This window comes from Narcine bancroftii, chromosome 2, assembly GCF_036971445.1.
Source record: "Narcine bancroftii isolate sNarBan1 chromosome 2, sNarBan1.hap1, whole genome shotgun sequence".
NCBI lineage: Eukaryota > Metazoa > Chordata > Chondrichthyes > Torpediniformes > Narcinidae > Narcine > Narcine bancroftii.
This window is the reverse complement of record NC_091470.1, coordinates 63969762-63997157: the sequence shown is the minus strand read 5'-3', so window position 1 is coordinate 63997157 and position 27396 is coordinate 63969762. Positions and strand designations below refer to the sequence as shown.

General features: G+C 40.7%; 2 long non-coding RNA genes across 4 annotated transcripts in view; one reads left to right on the top strand and one right to left on the bottom strand.

Annotated features, from left to right (window-relative positions):
* LOC138752364 (uncharacterized) overlaps positions 1-27396 on the top strand; it is a 98007-nt gene that overhangs the window by 68894 nt on the left and 1717 nt on the right. The gene's annotated exons all lie outside the window — the stretch shown is intronic.
* Positions 212-27396, bottom strand: LOC138753637 (uncharacterized). Of its 2 annotated transcripts, none has more exons than XR_011351319.1 (3): positions 26884-27396; positions 9038-9211; positions 212-2700 (listed from the first exon to the last, which is right to left on the bottom strand). It is a non-coding gene; the product is annotated as an uncharacterized lncRNA (long non-coding RNA). The 2 variants fall into 2 exon arrangements; XR_011351318.1 differs by lacking the exon at positions 26884-27396 and adding an exon at positions 16501-16572.

The following is a 27396-nucleotide window of genomic DNA, read 5'->3' as shown; positions in this document are numbered from 1 at the left end:
TGGATCTGATTCTTTGGAGTTTAGAATAATGTGAAGTTTTTCTTATAGCAACACAACATAAATATTTATTACCTTAGTTCTATGATAATTGGATTCCAAACAATTCAATGCATGGTCATACAGCATTCATTTTAATGAGGAAGTTTCTAAGTTTGTATTTGCTACAATATTATTCAAAAAAGAAGAAAAAAAACCTTGTTACAAAGACATCAAAAAGGAGAACCAAAGCCATTTGTTGAAAGTTATGTTGTTTCATTAATGCTTGTTGTTAATAACAGTACTTGTCACTTACACTTTTGTTTTGGAATAGAATGCAGAACATAGAACATTAGAGCACAGTACAGACCCTTCAGCCCACAATGTTGATCCAATGTAAAAACCTACTCAATAATCTAAACCTTCCTTACTTCACACCTATAACCCTCTTACTTTTTCTTGCATTTATGTACCTGTCCAAGAGACTTTTAACTGTCCCTACTTTTTCTACTTTCAGCACCAGCCCTAGCAATGCACTCCAGACATCTACTATTCTTGTGTAAAAAAAAAACTTTCCCCTAATGTCGCCCTTAAACTTTCTTCCCCTCACCCTGGCAAAAAAGTGTTGGCCGTCCATCTCATCTATGCCTTTCATAATCTTATAGACCTCTATTAAGTTCCTCCCATCCTTCTTTGTCCGAAGAGAAAAGTTCTAGCTCGGTTAATCTTGCCTCAAAAGGCACATTCTCCAATCCAGGCAACATTCCGGTAAATCTCCTCTGCACCCTCTTGAAAGTTTTCAAATCCTTCCTGTCATGAAATGACCAGAAACTAAAAATATTTCATCAGCATTTTATAGAACTGCACCATTATACCTCTTGACTTGAGCTCAATGCCCCAACTAATGAAGGCCAACATAGCATAAGCCTTCTTAACTACCCTATCACTCTGCATGGCCACCTTGAGCGATCCATGGATTGAACCCGTTCCCTCTGCTCTTTCACTCTATTAAGAATCCTGCCATTAACCATGAACTCTGCCTTCCAGCTCAACCTTCTAAAATGCATCACTTCACACTTCTCCAGATTGAACTCCACCTGCCACTTTCCCACCCAACTCTATATCCCTGTCTATATCCTAAGGCACAACACTATCTACAACACCTCCAACCTTTGTATTATTCACAAACCTACTGATCCATCCTGTCGGACTCTGGCTTTACCTTACTCTTAATTTAGTCTATGTGTGGTCTGAGTCCAGCATGTTCTTTGAATGAAGTGATAGGAGAAGGTATTCGGTTCAACAGTCAATTTATTACACAGCACAAGAATAAAACTTAACAGAGCTCTGGGTCAGTCGTTAGTTCATAGGTCACCTGCACAGTGAGCTATTCCCCAAGACTGACCCCTATTGTCCAGTTGGCTCAGTTTATATAGATCAACCTTATCATACAGAACCAAAGTTGGCTTCCTTTGCTAGATTTCATTATCATACAGAACAAAAGTTGTCTTCCTTTGCTAGATCTTTTTGCATAAGGGTTATCACAAGTCATCTCCTGTTTTGCAGATATCTGGGGTGTAGCGCTCCCATCTTAATCCTCCAGGCCAGACTATCCTGTTGTTTTGATCAGAAATTAATTCATCCCCAGATATTTCTAATCACCATTCTGTTCCTGTCTGGCCAATTTCTGCTGTTCTCTTTAACACCTCCTCCTGCCTTAATCTTCCTCCTAGACTGTTTTCCATTCCCTTTGTTTCTTGCAGGCCATTCTTTGTTCTGGTCTGGCCTGTGTCTCCTGTGCTACTCACCACCTCCTTCAGTTTGAGCATTCCTCCTAAATCATTTTATGCATTTCCTCTCCCTGTATTTGGGAGCAGACAATTTTGCTCAGCCAACTTTGCTCCATGCTGTGATTGCCACTTAATCACATTCCTCTTTTTCCCTGAACCATGCAGTACATATAAACTTATTAATTAATCATTTCTTTCATAATGTTTTAACCCCTAGATTCCAACAGTCCCCCTTTTGGTCTCATGAAAATGAGACCAACCACCAGTTAACTTATGGGACCAAGACCTCAGGAGTTTTTGCAAGGACCGGCATCTCCGACCCCTTGTTAAACTTAACCTCACAAACTTGGCCATTATGAACACACTTCAGTCCAGTGGGGGCCCCAACACAGTGTTCAGGAATGTCAGTCCAATCCGCAAAGTACTGTTTCGGTTCGTTATGGGCCTCCCAGGCTGACCACAAACACTTTGTACAGTTGTTTCCTTCTCCAGATGCTTCAAGGGCTAGGAACAACATCACCCATAGTCCCCACATAGTGTCCATCACAGCCCCCTAAATTCTGTTGACTTCAATATAGAAATATCACTTCAAATACTGAAATACAGTCACCGTAATCCAATAGTCTCTTTAAAGGGACCGTTCAAAAAGTTCTTAGTCTGTGGTTTCTTCACAGAGTCCCAGTCATCTCTGTTCGAATCTGTTCCAGTGTCCGTGTCGGTGGGTCTGTTGCTGGACACTGACTCCAATGATACCACGTCTCGCCTTTTCCCTGTAGTCGAACCGCGTGGGACGTCCTCTCCGCCACTCTGTAGGGTCCTGTCCACCTGGGCTCCGACCACTTTCTCTTGATGACCTTTAGCAGAACCCACTCCGCGACTGATGGTATCGGTGTTTCCCCTTTTCTGTTGGGACTTGTGACCTGTTGTGAAAAATCTGACACCAGAGCCATTAGTTTATCATAATAAAGCTTGCATCCCATTGAACTTACCTCATTCTTCGTAGTCTGAATTCCGGCTCCCGGTCCCGGAAACTGGTGCCCCGTTTGTAGTTCATATGGAGTAAATCCTGTCACAGAACTTACTGAACTCCTTATTGACATTAATGCCAGGGGCAATGCATCCACCCAATTTAGTTTGGTCCGTGCCTGTACTTTCCCGATCTTACCCTTTATTGTTTGGTTCATCCTCTCCACTTTCACTTGGGATTGTGGATGGTACACCGTTCCAAAGGCATGTTTCAATCCCAACATCGCTTCTACCTCCTGTAGATCGTTATTCTTAAAATGACTTCCATTATCGGACCTAATTTTTCTGGGAAATCCGTGTCTCGGAATATACTGGTTGATCAGGAATTTACATACCGTCCTTGCATCTTCTCTTTTGGCAGGGATTGCCTCCAGCCACCCTGTGAACACATCTACTGCTACTAAGAGGTATCGATAGCCACTTACCCTCTCAATCATGTCCGTATAATCGAGTACAATTTCCTGCCCTGGTAACTTAGGTAACGGGAACTGTCCTTCATGTGGCTTTACAGTCGCCTTGACATTGAAAGTTATACATACCTCACACTCTCTAATATGGTTCTCCACCATCACCAGCAGGAAGGGGTGCCACCAATGTATCAAATACCTTATCATCTGCTTCTTTCCACAGTGTGTTATCCCATGCGCCTCCTCGAGGAGGGGTTTCATGAGTCCAGATGGTAAAACTAGCCTCCCGTCTGTCGATCTCCATAGTCCTTGATCCTCGGTTGCCCCCCTTTCCTCCCATACCATCCTTTCCTGAGGTGATGCCTTTGCTTGTTCCTGTATTATTACTTCTACCCTACACGGTGGTAATAAGTCATGTGTTGTTCTGTCTGCCTGTATCATAATAAACTGAGGGCCGTATCCTGCTGCCCTTTTTAGCGGCCATGTCCACTTCCTGATTTCCCTGAGCCACCATCGTATCTGTTCTATCATGTCCTTTACATTTAAGAACTGCTAATGCCCTTGGTTTCAGGAGGGCCTCAGCCAGTTTCCTAACGTCCTTCTCGTGTTTAATTGGGGTCATTGCTGCTGTTAAAAGCTCAACCTGTATTGTCCCTACCACATATGCCGAGTCTGTATATATATTGACCTCCTTCCCTTCTGCCCATTCTAATGCTGCTATCATTCCCTGTAGTTCTGCGAGTTGTGCTGACTCCTTTCCTCTCACTGTCCCTGTAATGATTTCTTCAAATCCTCCTGTAGTTTTTCGTACCACCGCATAGGCAGCTTTCAATCCATCTGTGGGGTGTCTGTAACAACACCCATCTGTAAACAAGGTTTCATCTGGTTCTCTTAAGGGTGTAGCCTGTAAGTCAGGTCTTATTTTAATATCCTTTACTACCCTCTTCTCACAACAGTGTGGTTCTCCCTCTCCCATATTGTCTTCCATGTTAATGCCTTCATGGGTAAACGTAACATTTGGAGCATTCAGGATCTTTTCTAGTCTCGTCTGCCTTAGCGAAGTCATTGTAAATGCTGTCGAGCTCACAAATGCTACAATACTATATGTTGTTAGTACCGTCAGGCCATGTCCCATTACTATGTGTGCCACCTTTTGTAGAATCTTTGCTGTATAGGCAGCTTTCAATCCATCTGTGGGGTGTCTGTAACAACACCCATCTGTAAACAAGGTTTCATCTGGTTCTCTTAAGGGTGTAGCCTGTAAGTCAGGTCTTATTTTAATATCCTTTACTACCCTCTTCTCACAACAGTGTGGTTCTCCCTCTCCCATATTGTCTGCCATGTTAATGCCTTCATGGGTAAACGTAACATTTGGAGCATTCAGGATCTTTTCTAGTCTCGTCTGCCTTAGCGAAGTCATTGTAAATGCTGTTGAGCTCACAAATGCTACAATACTATATGTTGTTAGTACCGTCAGGCCATGTCCCATTACTATGTGTGCCACCTTTTGTAGAATCTTTGCTACTCCCGCTGCATGTCTCGTACATGGTGGGTGTCTGTCTTCCGTCGGGTCTAGTGTGATACTCACATACATGAGCACACATCTTCCATCCCCTTTTTTCTGAAAAAGAACACCATCAATTGTGTGTGCTTTTTCAGAAACATCCAAAAAGAAAGGTAGTTTATAATTTGGAATCGCCAAATCTATAGCTGTTGTAAGAGCTTGCTTCAATAGAATAAAACTCATCTCAGCCTGTGCAGTCCAATCAAGTGTAGCTCCCAGATTCCTTATCCCCTGCTCATTCACCAAATTTCGCAGTGGATGTGTCAACTCACCATACGATGGGATAAACTGCCTACTATAACCTGACAAACCCAAAAACGAAAGCATTTCCTTAACTGTCTTTGGTTTTGGATGATGTAGGATCGCTGTTCAATGTGCAGGGGAAATCCCTGTGCCTTTCGCTGAGACCATTCTACCTAAAAAGGTGACCACCTGTCTGCAGCATTGCAGCTTTGAGCGAGAGACTTTAAAGCCTGCCTTGAACAGCTGCACTAGCAGGAGACAGGTGGCCTCCAAACAGGAATTATGATCAGGTGCTGCTAATAGGATGTCATCTACATACTGGATCAGAACTACCCCACCTGGCAGTGCTAGCCCCCCCAGCTGTTCTTTCAAAACCTGATTGAAAATCCCTGGGGATAAGATAAAGCCCTGCGGGAGTCAAGTATACCGCAACTTTCTACCTCTATACGTGAATGAAAACACATCTCTTAGTGGTTCTGCCAGCGGCAAGCAAAAGAAAGCATTCTCTAAATCTATGCAAGAGAACCACTTGTGGTTAGGGGTTAAAGCAGTCATGGCAGTATATGGGTTTGGTACTGAAACTGTGGGTGTTCTCACAATACCATTGATGCACCTTAAGTCATGGGCCATCCGATATTTGCCCGTGTCTTGTTTAGGAACAGGTAAGATGGGTGTATTCCAACTAGAACACGAATGTTCCAACACCCCTGAATACATAAGGCCATCAATGGTATCTGCCAAACCCTCCTCAGCTTCAGGTTTGTGGGGATACTGCATCTGCCAAATTGGGGTGTAGTCTGATAGTTCGAAGGTTATGGGATCAACCTGCTGACAAAAACCCACATCTGCTGATCCCACTGACCACAGGTTCTCAGGGAGAGAATCTAGCCTAGGGGCCGAGTCGGGGTGATCCATCTTCTCTCTACCATGAAAGCGTTCAATCTGTCTATGCTCAAGGAGGACTTGATCATGTATGCCTGACCAGATGAGGAGAACTGCACTGTCGGTATTTGGGTATCGGACCAGTCACTTAGGGACATCAAGTTCCGACACATCGGTCCCAAATCTTTTGCCTGGTGAGTAGTGCCAATTGCAAGGGTGACGAGGAATGGCCTCACCAGCCATCACATACCATTCCAGCTGCTCAGATGTCAGTGCCACCGTAGCGGCCACTCCCTCCTTTCTTACCACTATGTAGTCCGAATTAATCTCCCATTGTATGCCCTCTACCTCTTCATAAAAGGCATGCTGATAAATTTCAACCCCATCTCTATCGTAAAAGAGGGTAGCATGGAGGGGGTCCGAGGGAGGGGTATATGGGTGTAACGTCTGGATCCACGGCTTCCATTGATTATAAAGCTTTAGCAGCCCTCCCTTTTGTGGGTCCTCCAGTTCCAACAGCCCCCAGTAAATGTCAGCCCATTGTCCCTCAGACGCGGATCCTCCAGCTGCCGCCAACAACATCTGAGAACCGGAATGAAGTGTAGTTAATGAACAGTTCATAGAATATCCATTTGGAAAGGTGACCTCTATTCCGCTGGGTCCACAAAGGATCGATGCTCCGCACCTGACCAGTAGGTCTCTGCCCAAAAGATTGGTAGGGCACCTGGCTGACAAAATGTATTGATGTGTAAAAGTCTGTCCCGCCACAGAAGTGACTAGTGGTGTAGAAAACGGCAGATTTTCTGGTGTACCCGAGAACCCTATCAGCTGGACGCTAGAGGATGATGTTTTAGCTTGAAACTCAGCGCCAGTGAGTGTTGAAAATTTGGCTCCCGTATCCACTAAAAAGGATACTTCCATGTCCATTACTTTAATCTGCAGGAAAGGGTCTGCCAACCTAGCCTGCTCGTGGGTGCTCGGCCTCCGACACTGTGGGCAATATTGCTCCTCCTCTATCAGCAAAGGGAATTGTCTCTTCGGAGCTAAAGCCGCATGGGGTGCCTGATGTACCAGGGGTGGCACTGACGATCTCTGGGGCTGGACCCAATGCTCATTTTGTGGTGGTCCATATCCCCTTCCCCCAGTGTCCTGAGGACCCCAAACTAGGGGGCAGTCCTGGCTGACCACATACAAAACATACGGCTGGCTGCATTCGTGGAGCACCCCGACCTCTCTCTCTTACTCGGAATCCCCCCATTGGACCTCCCGTTCTGCCCACATAGGTGGGACCCGGTGCCCAATATGGGGCCGGGTGCCAACTCATATTATTCCCTTGTGGTGGCTGCGGTGGCTGCTGAATCATCTGGTTCGCACCCTTTGAGGAATTCTTTTTTGTCTCATTTGCCTTTTTCCTAGCCTCTTCCAATTGAAGTTTAAGGAGTTGCACTTGTGCCGACTCCGTAGTTTGTTTGTCCTCCTCTTGCTTAGCCCTGTAACGTTTCATGTGATGGGTCAAATGTTTTTCCCATTGCTCATTCGAGCAGCCAGGAATATCAGGGTTATTCTCTAATGCCTCCCTAACTACAGCTGGCAGTCCACTCATTACTGCAGCCCTAAAGAGTGTAGTCTGCAAGGGATCTGTGGCTGGGTGTACTCCTGCTTTATCCGTCCAACTCTCCTTACACTGACTCAAAAAGGTCAAGATCTCCTCATCCTCTGACTCCTTTTGTCTACTGTGAGGAGTGGGGGTGGTGTGATCCTCTGACATTCCTACCGAGAAGGCATTCTCAAGTGTCTGTTCTTGCTCTCTCTCATTTGTTTTTTCCAGTCACATACTAGTTTCCCTCACTTTACATACATCATTCTGTATTTCCTTTGTTAACTCCTTCATTTCCTCCACCCTTTCCTGCATAACTCTCTTAAGTCTCTCCTTCGCCTCCTGGAGTTCGTGACCTGCTAATTCAGTGACATTCACTATTCCCTCATTTATCTGCATCACTGGCATCTGGTAACTTTGGATATAGCGGGGCTGACAGCTTAACCTCCCCCGTTTTCTCCTTTATGATATGGGATCCCTTTTTAATATCATGTTGAAGGTTCGCTTCCACAGCCATGCAAGCCAATGTCATATTGTGTAAATCTGCCCTTCTCTGTTCCTTCACTTCTTTCTGTTGTTTAAGCCTTCTTCTATTCCATATAGATCATTGTCCCTTTGCCTCATGTTCCTGTACCTCCTTGGCTGCTTCCCTCTCTGCTTCTCCTAAGTACAGTACCAGCCGGATTTTTCAAACCCTCGTGGTACCTTCCCCTGACTCTGCAGTTCTTTCCATATCTGTTTGTACCATGCCATAGACTGTACCTCCTCTCCCTTCGGTAATCCTCCCAGTAATTGATTCCTTGTTTTTTCCCACTGTCGGTTTACAGATGGGGGAACCCATCTGTCTTCCCCGAACTCTTGCCCTACATCCCTAATTACTCCTTCCATCTTATGTTCCGATTTTTAACCCTTTAGACTTCGTAGTTCACTGGGTCTCTCCCCGGTAGGATTTTGCCACCCTGCAATCTACTTCGACCCTTCCCACGTTATTATAAACACCAGCGGCACACTGTAAACAATCCTTAAACAAATACTTATTATAAACTATTATGATACACTACACGATTCTATACACTATAGAAACAAATAACTATAACACAATACACCTTATACAGATACTTATTATACACTACTATGGTACACGATCCTTAAACAAATACTTATTGTACACTATAGAAACAAATAACTATCACAATACACCTTATTCTAATTGGCCAAGTGTCTAAACCTATCTCTCGAGATCGCTACGAGGGCACTCTAACCCCGTTCTACTAGGGGGACTCTAACCCCCTTTTTCTACAGGGGACTCTAACCCCGTTCTACTAGGGGGACTCTAACCCCCTTTTCTTGCAGGGGACTCTAACCCCCGCTTCTTACAGGGGACTCTAACCCCAGTTCCTTACGGGGGACTCTAACCCCCGTTTCTTGCAGGGGACTCTAACCCCTGAAACTTTTATTCTTTGGCTTTAACTAGGACTTTTGGAGAGTAGTGACAACACACAATTTTATCGTTGCCAATAGCAGAACTTGGTTTAAACAGGCGTCTGCTTACCTCCTTTTGTTGAATGGCCTCTTGTTGTTATCACCACACCACAATCGACCGGTGTTTCGTATCTTTTTCTTCCGTCACTTCTCCATCTTCATCACGTCGGGGTCACCAAATTGTCGGACTCTGGCTTTACCTTACTCTTAATTTAGTCTATGTGTGGTCTGAGTCCAGCGTGTTCTTTGAATGAAGTGATAGGAGAAGGTATTCGGTTCAACAGTCAATTTATTACACAGCACAAGAATAAAACTTAACAGAGCTCTGGGTCAGTCGTTAGTTCATAGGTCACCTGCACAGTGAGCTATTCCCCAAGACTGACCCCTATTGTCCAGTTGGCTCAGTTTATATAGATCAACCTTATCATACAGAACCAAAGTTGGCTTCCTTTGCTAGATTTCATTATCATACAGAACAAAAGTTGTCTTCCTTTGCTAGATCTTTTTGCATAAGGGTTATCACAAGTCATCTCCTGTTTTGCAGATATCTGGGGTGTAGCGCTCCCATCTTAATCCTCCAGGCCAGACTATCCTGTTGTTTTGATCAGAAATTAATTCATCCCCAGATATTTCTAATCACCATTCTGTTCCTGTCTGGCCAATTTCTGCTGTTCTCTTTAACACCTCCTCCTGCCTTAATCTTCCTCCTAGACTGTTTTCCATTCCCTTTGTTTCTTGCAGGCCATTCTTTGTTCTGGTCTGGCCTGTGTCTCCTGTGCTACTCACCACCTCCTTCAGTTTGAGCATTCCTCCTAAATCATTTTATGCATTTCCTCTCCCTGTATTTGGGAGCAGACAATTTTGCTCAGCCAACTTTGCTCCATGCTGTGATTGCCACTTAATCACATTCCTCTTTTTCCCTGAACCATGCAGTACATATAAACTTATTAATTAATCATTTCTTTCATAATGTTTTAACCCCTAGATTCCAACAATCCTTCTAATTCTTCATCCAGGTCATTTATAAATATTACAAAGAGCAGGGGGGGGGGTCCCAGAACAAGTCCCCGCATTACTCCACTTGTCACTGTTACAAATCACCCTGCAATTAAATTCACTTGCATCTTTTTTTACAGATTATTTCCAATCCAAACTGATCAAGTACACTCAATGCCTTAGAGCCTGCTATCTAATTTTTTAGAAATTCAAATGGCTCTTTGTTCAGCTCAGTGGATGATGTTTCCTGCAATCTCTTTGTACACACCAAATCCTGTTTCCAGCTCTCTCTTTAAACAAACGGGGATCTTGCCCTCTGTTTCAACTCACCAGGGCCCTTTGAAATCACTGTGGCTTTGTTTCTCACATTCACTTCAAACTTACTGGGCTCCTATCCCCCACATTTCCTGAAACGCACAATGTTTTGTTTTTGAACTCCTTTTCAACATACCAACACTTTGATTCCACATTCCTTCAAACTTGCACGGTTAACTGGAAAATTTTATGATACTAGTTCATAATATCTGATAAAAGAGGTGAAGTTAAACTATGCTGAAGTGTGAGGAGAATGATCAGCTCATTGAGTGGTGTCACAACAATGTTGCATTCAATGTCAGCAAAACCAGATGATTGTGAACTTCAGGAGGAAATCAGGAGAACATGAACCAGTTCTCATCGAGGGGTCAGCAGTGGAGAGGGTCAAATTCCTGGGTGTCATTGTCTCTGTGGTTCTGTACTGGAACCTCCATATCAATGCAACCATGAAGGTGGATTTCCAGTGGCTACTCTTTGCGAAGAGTTTGAAGAGATTTTGTATGTCACCAAAGACTCTCAAAAACTTCTACAGGTGTACCAAGGAGACTGGTAGCATCACTGCCTGGTACGGACGCTGGTTAATTCGGCTTGCAACATCACAGGCACCAGACTTCACTCCATTGAGGACATTTACAAGGGGCAGTGTCTTAAGAAAGCAGCCACTATCAAAGACCCTCACCACCCAGGCCACACCCACTTCACTCTGCTACCATTGGGAAAAAGATAAAGTTCTTGACCCTCTCCACTGCTGACCCCTCGATGAGAACTGGTTTGTGTTCTCCTGATTTCCTCCTGAAGTCCACAATCATCTTTTTGGCTTTGCTAACATTGAGTGCAAAGTTGTTGGCATGACACCACTTCAGCAGCACGACAGCTTGAGGAGATTCCTGAATGAACAATGAAACAAAGACACTGCCTTACCTCAACTTTTTCTTGCACTATTTTTATTTATTAAGGTAGTTTATATAAATGTTTGCACTGTGATATGCTACAGCAAAACAATAAATTTTGTGACATATTCATGCCAAATTCCGAATCTAATATAGTCCAGACTGGAAAATCTGCCACATCTGGCACAACCACATTCTCTGGCGTAGTGAATTTACAAAGTTATATTCAATGTCGCAGATAAGTTGCTTCCACTTTTCTCAATTTTTCTACCCTTTTACTCAGCAACATCTTTTCTTTATTGATTTCAACATTCACCTCTAGTTGCTTATTCTATTCCTGCAATTCAGATTTATTTTCTACATGACATCTCATACTACCTGAGATCCTTTTTTTTCTGCAAGAAATTACCAATGATTGGTCGTGCAAAAAAAACCTGTACTTGACGTAAACATGCAAACAAATAAAGAAATATAAACAAACTGATCGTGCAATACAGAGAAAAAAAATCAAAAAAGTGCAAGAGGAAGAGTCCTTAAGTGACTCCGTAACTGAGTTTGATGTTGAGAATTCTGATGGAGGAGGGGTAGCAGCTGTTCCTGAACGTTGTGGTGAGAATCTTGTGGCACCTATTCCTCTTTCCTGATGGTCTCAGTGAGAACAGAGCATGTGCTGGGTGGTGTGGATCCTTGATGATTGCTGGTGCTCTCCGATGGCAGCATTCCCTATAGATGTGGGGAGTGTTTTGCCTGTGATGTCCTGGACTGTGTCTACTTACTTTTGCAGGGTATTGGTGTCCCCATAGCAGATTGTAATGCACACTTTGCACAACACATCTGTAGATATTTGCCACTGCTTCCAATTTTATACCAAACCTCTGCAAACTTTGGAAGGAGTTGAGGCTCTGACATAACATTGCACAGAGGAGGAGCTTGCATCAGAACCAAGTTAATTCTGGAAGCTGCTTGCAATACATGATTTGATTCGCGAATGGATTGCATAATTTGTTATGAAAAACTGCATTGTTCTGCATCTGACTTTTTCTCAGGACTAGGATTTTCCTTGCATAGATCCTCAGATCTACTCCATATTTTACTATGGTACAATACACCCTAGAGGCCACTCAAGACATTCCACAAGAATGTTAATCTAGGCAGTGGTTCTCAACCTTTTTCTTTCCACTCACATACCACTTTAAGTAATCCCTATGCCATCACTGCTCTGTCATTCATAAGGGATTGCTTAAGGTGGTATATGAGTGGGAAGGGAAGGTTGAGAATCACTGCTCTGGACCCAATTGTTACTGAAATATTTTGCTTGAGAAAAATGTCATTGGCCCATTTCCTTTGGAGTTATGAAACTGTGCACATAACAAGTCAATTAGGTACAATTAAAACAGTGGTTTTCAAACTTATTCTTTCCACCCATATTCCACCTTAAGCAATCCCTTACTAATCACAGAGCACTTATGGCATAGGGAATACTTAAAGTGGTATGCGAGTGGAAAGAAAATGGTTGAAAATCACTGATCTAGTGTGCCTTATCAACAAGTTTACAGAAAATATTTTTGACGTTTCTGTATTTGCAGCATTCACCTGTCAAGAGAATACAACATGAAGTTAAGCTTAAACATACAACATCTAAGAGTAAATGATGGTACTTTTCAACAGCACTCTCTTGGTCTTCATGTACAGTAAATTATCTGGAAACTTCATCGAACTAATTTCAGTCAATGGAAGTATTTGATATTTCCTATCGAAGACTGTCCAGCAATGTTTGGGAAGAAAGAGTTCCCTATTAATACAAGATACTAAAACGTCATTCAATCTTACTGAAGTAACAATGGATAAATATGTATTTTTCTACTTCACTTCCTGCTGTCATGGAAAGCATCTCAAAAGCTGTTATAAGTAGAATTATACTTCATTATATAGGTAACCTGCTATTATAACTCCCACAAAACATTCTACCTACCAATAATGAGGATTTCAAATTTAAGTGAGTGGTGTTTCTTTGACAGTTTTGAATTTGTGTCATCTCTGTACAAAGAATATTTGCAGTTTAATTTAGTCGGTTTCTCCTTTATACATTATAATCAAAGTATTCATTGTTAACAGAGAGAATTTTGAACTTTAGAGATATATTTCACAGTCAGTTTAAATCTCCAAATCAATGTCTGAACCATTGCAGCACACTTTAATTACTTAAATACCCAAAGGTGCTCGAGAAACTCAATAGGTCACACAGCATCTATTGGAAGTAAAGGGTAACCAGCATTTTGGGCCCAAGTCCTTCGTAGATGTAATGAGCAAAAAGCATGTAAGCGCCTGAATAAAAAGGCGAGGGGAGGAGAGGAATGCAGGCTAACAGATAAGAGGATATAAGTGGGAGGGTAGAAGAGAAAATGAAGAGGATCCTCCTATCAATGTCCAATTATGGCCTTTTGCCTGTTGGCCTGTGCTCCTTCCCCAGCCTTTTTATTCAGCTGTCTGGCTGCTTGTTGCTTATACCTTGATCAAGGGGTCAGGCCCAAAATGTTGGTTACACTTTACTTCCTATTTATGCTGCATGACCTGCTGAGTTTCTCCAGAACTTTTGTTTTCCACTATAATCACAGCATCAGCAGACTTTAACTCTAATTATTTAAAATTGGTGATGCTCATGAATGTATTCATTTACTTTCCCAGAGGATAGTCTGTCAATATAGGGTAATAATGCAATAAATATTCCATGATGATGAATTCTGATAAAATACCCATTCTTTAGAGATAGTCTGCTTGCACTAAAAAGTAACTGATATGGAAAGTACCCAGAACTTTTGAGCAAGCGTGTCATTTCATGCCAATTAATGGTTGGGCACATCTACAGTGGAGTTCAAGTGTTTGTCTTCCTTTTAGCAAGGCCATTCTAAGAAGGCCAGTTTCTTTGACGTCAGAGTTTACTTTCTAAATACACTGTAATCATTACTACCTCTGTAGAAATGTTCAAATATCCCTTGGACTTGAGAACTCAACACATTATTATCAAATGTAACCCATTACTTACCTCAGAAAGGAAAACAAAAAAATTCAATATAAAATGAGATTCCCTTCCAGAAAATGAGGGCACTAAAATCATTAACTTTTGGAGTCTTCATAGTAATGATGTTATAATTTCTATAGCTTACGACGGAAATGAGAGACTGGCTTCTTCTAATGGTGTGAAAATGGCTTGGTTCATACATCAGTAATGATCTCTTAGCTTCCAAGGAACTAAAGAAGCAACCACCCAACATTGGGAAGATATTCAAAACAGTGCTATCATAATTCTATTGTGAAAAGGATTTCACAGAGCATCATAACAATCCACTGACTGTTCATTAAAAGATTGCCAGGATTGGTGAGACACTGGCCTGGCAGAATAGCAGTAGCTGCTTAGACAACAGAATGCTGTCTGCTCTCTTGTTGATCATCCCTCCATAGACAAAAATAAAGTATCATCACTGGTGCCTTTGAATGTGTCAGATTCATACCTACAAAACTGCCAAACAAGTTAGGCCTTCCACGTTCAAGGTCACTTTGTAAAACCATCTGAAATTTCAACCACTAGAAGTCAACACCCTCTCATTGACCTTGCTACCATATATCTGTTAGGCTAAAGGTATATAGAGCAGTCACAGGCCTGGAAAACTGGTATGAGATGATGCAAAATAATTATTTGGTAGTTATAAATTGTGGCAGGTTTTATTATAAACATTAAACATAGATGGCCTATTCCATGTAGGTTTTTAACTTGCTCATTGTGGCCAAATGGTTGCCCTGACAACCAGTGATCTGTTGGGTTTTCAAAAAAATGGATGATAGGGATTGGTGCTGCAGTCAATGTTTCTATGGAGAGCAAGGCTGGAAATGAAGTGTCTTGAAAGCTTTTTTTTGTTCCCTCTTCCTCTTTCCAGGCAGCTCTCACTCGAGGCCCATCAGCATGAACATGCTCTCATGATGACAAAGTTGTTCATCACCAAACAGATAACTTCCAAACTTGATCTTGGTATGCCAGATGATCTCTATCACAATTGTCCAAGTGGAGTGGGGGGGGGGGTGCGGTGGGATATAGTTGTTTAAACATTCTACTTGGATGAGCACTGGATGAAAATGTTCTCTCTACAATAAGGATATCAGCCATTGATCTTCAAGTATTCTTTTAGACGGGCAACATGATAAAAGGCCCTTCTGGCCCACGAACACGAGCCATCAAAATACCCTAACATCTTGAAGGGTGGAAGGAACTCAGAACACCTGGAGGAAAGCCGAGCAGAGACAGAGAGAATGTACAAACTCCTTTGAGACAGGGCTGGATTCAAACCCAAGACACTGGCCCTGTAATAGCATTGCGCTAACCATGCTGTGAATTTAAAAGGATGGGGTCTCTTTTGGCTGTGGTACATCTCACAATTGACATGCAAGGGAATGCAGAGAAATATGTTTGCAATCTGAGACATCTCCTAGCAATCTTCATTCAGCCACGTACTGGCTTTGCATTCTGGTCTTTGGCAAAAGAGAGAAGAAAATCCGATGAGCTCTCTTGGATCAAAGATCACCAGTGACATCCTGCATGCAACATTGGATAGAAAACTGAGGTACTGGAAAAGTTTCCAGTTCCAACTTGCCTCATGGCCAATATGTGAAAGGTCAGTAATCCTGGGAAATGTGGCAAAGTGTTCCTTCCCTTCTTTGTAGCTGCACCTCTGGCTGGGGAAGGTGGAATGACATTGATAGGTACATTTTCCTGTTAATAGAATCAAAAGGACTTGTGCTTAGTGCAAAAAAATTGATCCTGAGCTAAGAGATCAGCCACGTGCTTAATGAAATGCACAAGATGACGAACAAGAAGCTGGAGGAGCTCAATGGATCAGACAACATCCATGGATAGAAATGGAGCAGCAACATTTTGGGTTAGGGCAACCACGATCAAGAAAGGTTTCTAACCCCAAATATTGACTGAACATTTCACTCCATGCTATTTTTGAACATTAGAACTGACACAAGAGATCAAAAGGCTTACTTTTGCCTGCATTTCTTTCAGTTTGCAAATTCCCTTCTGTGTGGCCTTGGTATCTACCGGTAATCTGCTCTCATGCAAAGAGGCCAAGACTTGTGCAGTTAGTTGCACTCAGGATATTACATTTAGGATTTTCAACCATGTGTCTGTGGTTCTAAGATAAGGTAGGCCATCATGGAAGCAGCGACCGGATCTGTATCAGAGGTACAAGGAGGAGTTTGTCTGAGGACATCCCACTCACGGAGGCTAGTACAAATAGCACACTTCAGGTACATCTCCGATAAAAATTACACTCACCAGTCCCTCCAGGCTGTGACTTCCATTCCCTTCTGCCTACAATCCTCATGAGAACCTCCCCAAGTACTGCCCTGCCAACTGATCTGTGAGTCATCATCTGCCCCTTCAATGAATCTCCATACCCAACAACATCCTGTTCTGATCATTAGTCACTAAACCACATCCCCATTCTGATAGACTGATGCTTCAGGTCACTCAGTCATAACCCATGTTAACCATTTCTGATCACAGTCCAATGTGCTCCTGTTCTCAGGCCATCCCCACAAACCTGCACCCATATTTAACTTGTAGCTGTGTACTGTGTCATGGTAGTGCTCTATGAAGAAAACTCTTGGCACAAGGCCTATGAAATAGGATACTTTGGGGCATGTACATCACAGAATTTTGTAGTGGCAGGCTCATTGGACCCACCATGGCAGCGTAACAGAAATAGATGGGGCAATTCCATGTATCAAAATACAAGTTGCTAATCAAAAGCCCATGGAAACCGGTAGTGCTCTACCATTTATCTCTGGTCCAGGCCTGTGTGGATGAAATGTAGAAAAATAATTCTTACATCCTTTGCAGCTTTTGACATAGATTTTAGAATTATTGTCAAAGTACATATATGACATTATATGCAACACTGAGATTCTTTTTACTGTGGGTGAGGCAGATTGACAACTTATTGGCAATACATGTAAACAAATAAAGAACTGTAAACAGATAGTTAATGTAAACAAACTGACTGCAATGCAGAGAGAATAAAAATAGAATTAATAAAGTGCACAAGCAAGAGTCCTTAAATGAGTTGAGTCTGTTGTTGAGGAGTCTGGTGGTGGAGGGGTAGCAGCTGTTCCTGAACCTGGTGGTGTGAATCATTTGGCATCTATACTTCTTTCCTGACGGCAGCAGTGAGAACAGAGAATGGTGTGGATCCTTGATGGTTGCTGCTGCTTTCCGGCAGTGGGGAGAGTTTTGCCTATAATGTCCTGTGGTGTGTCCATTACCTTTTGGAGGGCTTTATGCTCAGGGATATATATATATATATATATATATATATATATATATATATATATATATAATATAACAATTACAGCACGGAAACAGGCCATTAGGCCCTTCTAGTCCGCACCGAACCAAACACCCCTTTCTAGTCCCACCTCCCTGCACAATGCCCATAACCCTCCATCTTCTTCTCATCCATATACCTGTCCAACCTTTTCTTAAATAATACAATTGACTCCGCCGCCACTATTTCTCCCGGAAGCTCATTCCACACGGCTACCACTCTCTGAGTAAAGAAGTTCCCCCTCATGTTACCTCTAAACCTCTGCCCCTTAATTCTTAACTCATGTCCTCTTGTTTTAATCTTTCCTCCTCTTAACGGAAATAGTCTATCCACATCCACTCTGTCTATCCCTTTCATAATCTTAAATACTATCAAATCCCCTCTCATCCCCATATCAGACTGTGATGTAGCTGGTCAGCACACTTTCCATCACAATATCTCCACAAACTCCTGAGGAAGTAGAGGCACTGACGTGCTTTCTTCCCGATGCCATTAGTGTGTTGGGTCCAGGAAAAATAATCTGAGATAGTGGCTCGAAAAAACTTAAATTAGCACACCTGATCCCCCAATGATCACTGGATTGTATGCCTCTGGTTTTCCCTTCCTGAAGTCAACAATCACCTCAGTTTTGGTGACACTGTGAACAAGGTAGTTGTTGGCGCTCCATTCTACAGATGCTCTGTGGAGAGCATTCTGGCTGATTGTATCACTGCCTGGTATGGAGGCGCCAACTCTCAGGACAAGAATAAACTCCAGAGGGTTGTTAACTTGGCCTGTGATATCACAAGCACCAGACTTCATTCTATCGAGGACACCTACATGAGAGGATCTCTTAAAAAATCAGCCTCTATCCTCAAAGACCTTCCAGGCCACACCTACTTCATTCTGCTACTATTAGGGAAAAGGTACAAGAGCCTAAAAATTAGCACTCAGTGGCACAAGGACAGCTTCTTCCCCACTTCCATCAGATTCCTGAATAATCAACAAACTAAAAACACTTGTTACAAGCCCAAAGGACCCTAAAACCCAACAGCAATAGATATTCACCATGACAATTCAGGGCTTTGTGGAGAGCCAGTGAAATGGCATCCGCTGTAGTCCTGTTGGTTCAATAGGTGAATTGGAATGGATCCATGTCACCATTCTTCAACACCAGCCTTTCAAAGCAAATCATCACTGTGGATGTGAGTGCCACTGGTCGATAGTAATTTAGGCAGGTTACCACACTCTTCTTGGGCACTGGAATAGTTGAAGCCCTGTGTGGTACCATGCTCTGGGGGAGTGAGATATTGATGATATCCATGAATACACTGGTGAGTTGGTCAGTACATATTTTTAATATTCAGCCAGGTACTCCATCTGGGCCAAATGCATTCATCAAATTCACTCTCCTGAAGGAAGCATGCACGTCATCCTCAGATGCAGGCAGGATGGGATCATCAGGGGATTTTGGGATGTCAAGGGGTGTTTCTTCACTGCTACTGTAATTAAATCAGATGTAAAGGAATTAAGTTCCTCTGAGAGTGAAGCTTTGCCATCTGCTACTTCACCAGATTTGATTTTGCAGCAGGTTATGGCATTTAGGCCCTGCCACTGCTGTCGGGTGTCCCTTGTTGTTTCCATTTTCTTTCAGAATCTCCACTACCCCTGGGCAATAGCTTTTTTCAGGTCATCCCTGCTCCTTCTGTATTGATTAGAATCTCTGGTACTAAATGCCTATGATCCTGGATTTCATTGTTTATCCAGGATTCTGGTTGGGGAGAACCCTGAATGATTTGGTGGAGACATACTCACCCACAGCTTTTTTGAGAAGGTCTGTAGCAACCCTGGTGTAATCATTCTGATTCTCAGCTGAGTCCTTGAACACCGCCCAATCCACTGACTCAAGGAAATCCTGTAACAATTCTTCAGCCTCCTGTGACCACCTTCTAGCTGTCCTGATCTCTAGAGCCTCTCTTTTTAAGTTAAAGGACCACAGCCTTAAGGATCAGATTTACAAAAATGCAGTCTCGGGAAAGAACAATAGGTCTTCCTTATTTTGGTGTCATCTGCTATGATTGAGTGCGCTGGGACCTCTGAACAGCAGGTTACATGCTGGTGGTAGGTAGTTGGGCAGGATTTTCTTGACACAAACCTGGTTAGAGTAGCCGACTATGATTTGTAGTGCATTGAGCTGGCTGTCTCTTGTTTATTAACAACATCACGCAGCTCCATTTGTAATCTGCATTGGGAGAGATATACACTCCTGTGAGAATTGCTGATGAGTACTCTTGGGAACTCTCGAGAACTCTCAACCAAGAAAGTGCTTGGTTTTCATCCCCAGAGGAAAGCTTTTATCAACCTGACTGTGTTAATCTATTTAAACTTTGTTTTTAATGTGCTATTTTGTAAAAGCCACTATGCTGACATTTAAATCTGCCCACAATTATAAGCTGCATTTTGTTCAATTCAGGTTTCGAGCACCATTTTGTCCAGTTGGTGTTAGGAATGTCAATTCATTTGCATCACTGGTGTTGTCATTTCCTTCGGAATCCTATTTCATGAGAACATTGTAATTTTTGTTATTCATAGTTAATAGAATATTCCTTTCTACATAATCTTATGCTCCCACTGTTTAGATCACTGATGGCTTCCTGGAAGTTGCTCGAAATTTTCTCTGCCTTTTGTCTGATTGTCAAACTGGTATGGTATGCCCATTTCTATAAAACTCTGTGAACTGTTGGTGCTGAGCTAAAAGCTTTTCCAAACTATCAAGTTATTCTACTAACACGCCAACTCACTTTTGATTCAATTTTTTGTTTTGATGATGTCATACAGAAATAGAAGACAAGATTTTGCAGTGCACTCCGTTCGGAGCTTGGGAGCCAGGTCCTGGCAAATGGGTGGGGAACATAAAGTGTACAGGTAGTATAGCGAACATGATGTAGCAAGCCAGATACTGAACCATCAGGATTTCCTAACAGTCAAAATTTACTGCATTTAATATGATTTTCCTGACACTTGAGCTTGGTTGGTAAACTCACTTGATTGACCTTATACATAGATGAAAATATATCCACATCTCCAGGTTTAAGGTGCGTATAGCAATAGGCTATTACTGGCTTGATGCACAAAGATACATAGGAGGGTGAAAGAGAAGAAAAAAAACTTACAAACATATGGACGACATTTGCCTTGCTGCCAATTACTTGTAGATATGCAGACCTGGTGCACTCCAGGAATGAACCCCATGACCACATTTTCTATTTATATCAGCAAACATTTCACTTAAACCTATCCTCCAGCTTCACGGAAATAACTGATTTATTTGCCACGATTGCTTCAGGCAGGCCACTTCCCTCTCCCACACAGCTGAACCTCAGAAATGTGGGGGAGAATTCTTGAAACGTAATGAAAAGATAGAGGTCCAATGCCCAGATGTAACACAGAGGGGAAAAAATAATCATCAACAGAAAATTTTTATAACTGCTTATAAAATATCCATTCGGGGAACACGCACACAATGCAAAAGAATGAATTGATTTTGGTACAAAGGTGGGCAGAGAACAACTCGAGACATCAGTAGGGCATGAAGATTAAATGACCATTTTTACATTTTTAAATAGTTTTAATTTTACTTAATTTGGTCCAGGAACTTGAACCATTTAGTCCTAACTTAACATCAGCAGCTAATTAAATATATGATGTTATTTTGGAGTTTCTGTTGCTTCTTCTTTCCCAAATAAAATTTCCACATTGTAATTTTGTCCACCACAGGTACATTACCCTAATAATCCTTTGCTAGAAACTGTGGACTGGTAATGACATTGACCAAAGTAGTTCAACAGGTGGCCTGCCATGTTCTCTACAATGAAAATTCATCAGTAAAATTATTCTACACATGGTGTTTGCGCAGAGATCAAAAACTATTGCAATATTTTGAATATGCATTTCTTACCTGACTTTCACATCATTACTTTTCCAGTGCCACTTAACTAACAAATATTGAACCCCTACACCTTTCAATTCAGTTATTTCAGCTTTAATTACTGCCCAAGATGGTAATTCATAATTGCTTAAATAAAATCATTCATTACATGCTGAATTAATTTTGGGTCAATTACTTTTAATTATTCTAATAGGGTAATAATCAAATATTTCAGTAACATTCTAAATTATTTATTTCCAAAGATGTGTTTCAGCAGTTACTATTATTTTGCGGTTCTTCATATTGAAGATTTAAAATAGAATTGAGAAAATGAATGCAAATATTTCAATATGAGATGACACTTAAAAGTTTAAATGAAAAATCTTATCATTCAGTACATTGAATCAAGATTCAAGAATTTTTTTTCCCATTGGCTATCAACTTCTTGAGCCTCTCCTTCATACCCTAATCATAAATTTCCACTAGAAGACCTGTCCGCACTTTTGAAAGACCACTTCTTTTTTCTTGCACTACTTTAAATGTGAATACCCCTTTTATACTTATTCTTTATTTTGATACAGTAATTGAAAGCATAATATTGGAGGGATTTTTTAATGAAAGAATTCATTTGCCTGTAACAATAAGAATTTTAGGCATTGTACTTGTATGTATGACAATAAATTCACTATTATTATTATCAACATTATATGAAAACTTTTATGATGCGACTCACTGCAGATATTGTGAAGCAGGTGTCATCAGAAGGCATTTAAATAACAGAGGTATCTTCAAATATGTTTTCAGATATACAGCGATTTGCCATGTGTACATTGGGTAGAAATTTTTTTGCACACCAAAATAAAAAAATCTCATTTGGTGTCATGTATGCACTCCGACAATAAATCTGAAATTGAATCTGATTTAATAGAGTTTTGGCTTCAAATTTATTGTTTGTCAATCCATTAAGTTTTAATCAAACTGATAAATGGCAATAGAAAACAAAGTGAATTTTTATGTAATGTTATATATTATGACTTCATTCCATATTCATAGCTAAGTTATGGCTGAAAGTTTTGGGCAGAGGTCCATAATATAACCAACACATGGAACTATAATAGGCTTTCACAATTTACCATCCCCTGTTGTGTGAGGAAGGTTTCAAATTCTCCTAGATTGAATAGTGCATGAATAGTATACTTAATTTGTCTGGCCAGAGAGAAACAGCTAGGACAAGTAAGTGTCTGTCTTTGTGAAGATTGTGGGCCTCTTCAACAGGCATTTTGAGCTTTAGACTGTTGAAAGGGGGAAATTGTTTTGTAAAAGTGTTGGGGCAGAGGTGTAAAATGGAAAATGCATTTGATACATTATGCACACATTACAACTGCCTAAATATCAAAGAGTTAATAACTACCAGTTCTTTCCAGACAATCAGGAGTGGGTTGAATCTTCAACACTGCAAATTTGGAGTATCAAAGGATTTACTCAGCAAAGAATAGATTATTTACAAAATTCAGAAGTTCATTTCAAAGATCTTCCACTACAAGAAAGATTGTTAATTACAGAAAAGTGCAATTTTTCTACTTTGATGCAATGGTTCTCTCAAGTTATGTCATGTTTAAGTTTAGAAAAAATTAGAAGTTGCACTTTTGATATTTCCGTTAAGTTTGAAGGGAGGGTGTCCTTTTATAAACTATTTTCATAAGTGGTAATTTGTATTTTGACTTTACCTTCCAGATTGTTTTGGATTTTTGTTGTTTTTTTTATTATTGGCAAAGACCAAATAAATAGTTTGTATGGATCTGTTGTAGTGAAATCTCAGTTTAGTCTGCCCAGCCTTTTTTGTTTATTTTGGTCAGTTAGACTGGGTATTAACAATATATTTTTTTCTCTTTTTTGAATATTCCAAATTGAGGAGAAAGGAATAATATTGTTCAATCTATTATAATGTTATACATTGTATTATGTATTGCAATATATTGATGTTTCTGTTATTACTATTCGATTCTATATTCTATTCTCCTCATGTATTGTTTACTATAATATGTTTAATAAAAAGTTTAAAACTTAAAAGATGGTTGACTTCAGGAAGGAAAAACCAGAGGTGTACAATCCAGTGATCATTGGGGGATCAGATGTGGAGAGGGTGAGAAAATTAAGTTCTTTGGAATCACTATCTCAGAGGATCTTTCCTGGACCCAACACACTAATGGCATCATGAAAAAAGCACGTCAGTGCCTCTACTTACTCAGGAGTTTGCAGAGGTTTGGTATGACACCATAAACTCTGGAAAATTTCTACAGGTGTGTGGTGGAAAGTGTGCTGACCGACTGCATCATTGTCTGGTCTGGGAACACCAATACCCTTAAGCATAAAGCCATCCATAAGGTAGTGGGCACACCCCAGGACATCACAGGTAAAACCCTCCCCATTATTGAGAACATCTATGAGGAATGCTGCCATTGGAGGGCAGCAGCAATCATGAAGGATCCATACCACCCAGCACACACTCTGTTCTCTCTGCTACCATCAGGAAAGAGGTACAAGTGCCAGAAGACCTTCACCACCAGGTTCATGAACAGCTTCTACCCTTGCACCATCAGACTTCTCAATGACAAACTCAATCAGGGACTCATACTTTTGTAGTTTATTGATTTTTAAAAATTTCTCTGTATTGCACAGTTTGTTCACATTATCTGTTTGAAGTTCTTTATTTGTTTACATGTGTACATTGCGCATTTTTTTTTGCACTACCAATATGTGGTAATTCTGCTTTGCCCACAGAAAAAAGAATCTCAGGGTTGTAGGTGATGTCATGTATGTACTTTGACAATAAATCTGAAATGCTTCAATGATAATTATGGGCTCCAATGAACGGTTCAGCTGAATTTCTTATATACCATGGAAAATTAGTTTAAATTCTATGAAAATGCAAACAAAAATTACCAGCAATCTAAAAATGAAACAATGCAATTTTCAAAGTGATTTTGTTCTTCAAAACGTCAGATTTAAAATTAATGGTGAATTATGTAGAGTACGTCAAATGGAATAACATTTTTGCTTCTAAATCTCAGTGGTAATCAATCATCATGTTGCTTATGTAATCCAATATTGCTACCCATCCATTCCTTGAATTGATGACTTCTATTCTTTGGTAAATTCACTTAAGTGCATAATTTTACAAAAGCAAAGTAAAATCTTTGAATATTTGCAGTATCCTGAGACAACACAAGATTGAAAATGTTTGTGTATGTTTAAATAAATATTTGGTTCTAAATGGAGGCTTGCTGTCAGTTTAAGGGCTCTGCATAGATTTCAATGCATTATCTTTAATTCAGACTCTCTTAAATTATACAATTAAAAAAAAAACATTATTTCCTTGCCTTGCCTTTCATAGTTGACATCTAGCCACAAAACCCAGAGATCTAGTCTGCTAATGCAATACCATGGTATCTAGTGTAAAACCTTGATTGCATTGTTCTGATTTAGCATTGATTCTGACTAGCATTGCCTGGTCAAATATTCCAATGCCTAATTGGAAATATTAAGAATACATTTCAGATCAAGGTGAGAGCTATCAAAATCTGTGCAGTGGGGTATTGGGTGGTGGGGTGGGGCGTCTTTACAATACTGAAAACTATTCTTTAAGATAAGCAACACAACTATGGTGAAACCACGTTATATGGCAATCATTTGGGTCCAAAAAGTGTTATTGCGATAAAAGATAATTTGCTTATTTGGGTTTGCTTGGTTGTGAGTTCCCTTGGGGGCACACTGTGGCTGTGGAGGTTGTGCTGAGTATGCTCAGCTTCTTTCTTTTTTTTAAAATATTTCATTTAGAAAAATTTCCATACATGTAATTAATAAATGATTGTACAATAAAATGTGTTTACATTGAATAAATTTTCATTTGTTACATGATGGCTATAACCCTTCCCCTACTTTCCCACTCACAAAGAATTTTATATACTGTGTATATATCCACACACACACACACACACACACACACACACACACACACACACACACACACACACTCACACACACACACTCTCACACACACTCTCACACACACACACACACACACACACACACACACACACACTCTCATACACACACACACACACACACACACAGACACACACACACACACACACATAAATAAAGAATTATATACATAATAAAAAGAAAGAAAAGAGAAAGAAACAATATAATATCGTGGATTGCCTGGAGCATCACCCCAAATTCAATGGAACCCAACAGATTATATATGATCATTTTCATTTTAAGGAAGAAGACTAACACAATTCTTAAGAGGCTGGAAGAACATTTCTACATATCTATACTTGAAATTTGTATGTACAATTTCCAAATTCACAAAAATATAAGATATTTATTTCTCAAATTTTTGTGATTGTCTCTAAAGGGATATAGGTTTGAATTTCTGCATTCCATCTTCCCTGATCTAAATATGAATCAGATTTCTAAGTCACTGCAATTCATTTCCATGTAGTTAACTACACTTCTAAAGCTAACTTTTTCCTTAAATATGTTTTCTATTGGAAATAACAGAATAAAGTGTTGCTAGATATTCCATACTTATTCCTCAATTATTCAAATGACATAAATTGTCCTTATTCATAACACTCTTTAATATTTTAATACCCTCACTGAACCAGATAGTTAAAAAATTGGTTATCCTTTGTAAAAGGTACAAGCTGATATTGGGTCAAAGGCGTCTTAGGCGATACGCTTCCATTTATTCCAATTTCGACTTTTATCTTATCCCAAACAGTAATCAAGTGTTGCAACAATGGTGTCACTTTACCCCCAATTAATAATTTGGAATCCCATATATATAATATATATATTCTTCTGCTAATCTCTCTATTTTATCTAACTCTATTTTAACCCATGCCGGCTTTTCTACTCCTTCAAAAAGAGAGACAAGAAATCTCATTTGAGCTGCTTGGTAATAATTCATAAAGTTAGCTGTAGGTCTTCTAATTCATATTTCCACATTAATCTTTCCATAGGAACACTTGACATTTTACTCTTCTGAAGAAATTTCCTTACATGTTTATTTAATTATTGAAAAAAAACTGTTTGAGGTAAAATAAAAGTAAGGTTTGAAAAAAATATTGTATTCTTGGGAATATATTCATCTTTACACAGTTAACCCTTCCTATTAACATTATAGGTGAATTCATCCTATTTTAAATCTTCAACCTTTTTGAATGAATAATGGCAAATAATTCAAATTATATATATATTTTTTTTTTTAAATATTATCTACAAAAATCCCTAAATATTTAATTCTATCTTTTGGTCACTTAAATTGAGTATTTCTTTGACAATGTGTAATCTCCTTCTGTAAGAGGCATAATTTTGCTTTATTCCCAATTTATTTTGTCCCCAGAGATCTTACCATATTCCTCCAAATTTGAGTGTAGTTTTGAGATCCCCGGCTCAGATTTGATGTCCCCTGGTGGCCTCATTGTGGCTGTGGCTGCATGGTGGGTGTGCTCGTTTTCCAGGTCCCCTAGCAGCCTCGTTGTTTGGCTATTGTCAATGGACAGCACCTCTGTGCCCTCCACCCAGTGCCTTTCCTGCAGCTTGGACACCAGCCAAGTCATCCCCAATGTCACCTCAAACCACTTGCGCTTTCTGCCTGTGTCCCGCAGCACCCCACTGTCCAGTGACGAGCTCTGGTTAAAGCTGTCGCTCTTTGGTCTTGCTGAGCTCTCTGTGCCCCCTGCCTTGTCAGGCAGCTCGGCCACCGCCAGCAGGTGGGCCGTGATGAAGGTCTGACCTTAGGGCTGGTATTTTCCAAGTCGCTGGTTGAAGGCACCCTGCGGAGACTGCTTGGCTCTACTGTTGCACTCTGAGTACTGGCCATCCAGAGAGGCCGTGTCATCCGGGACTGCTTGCCTTCCGTCCT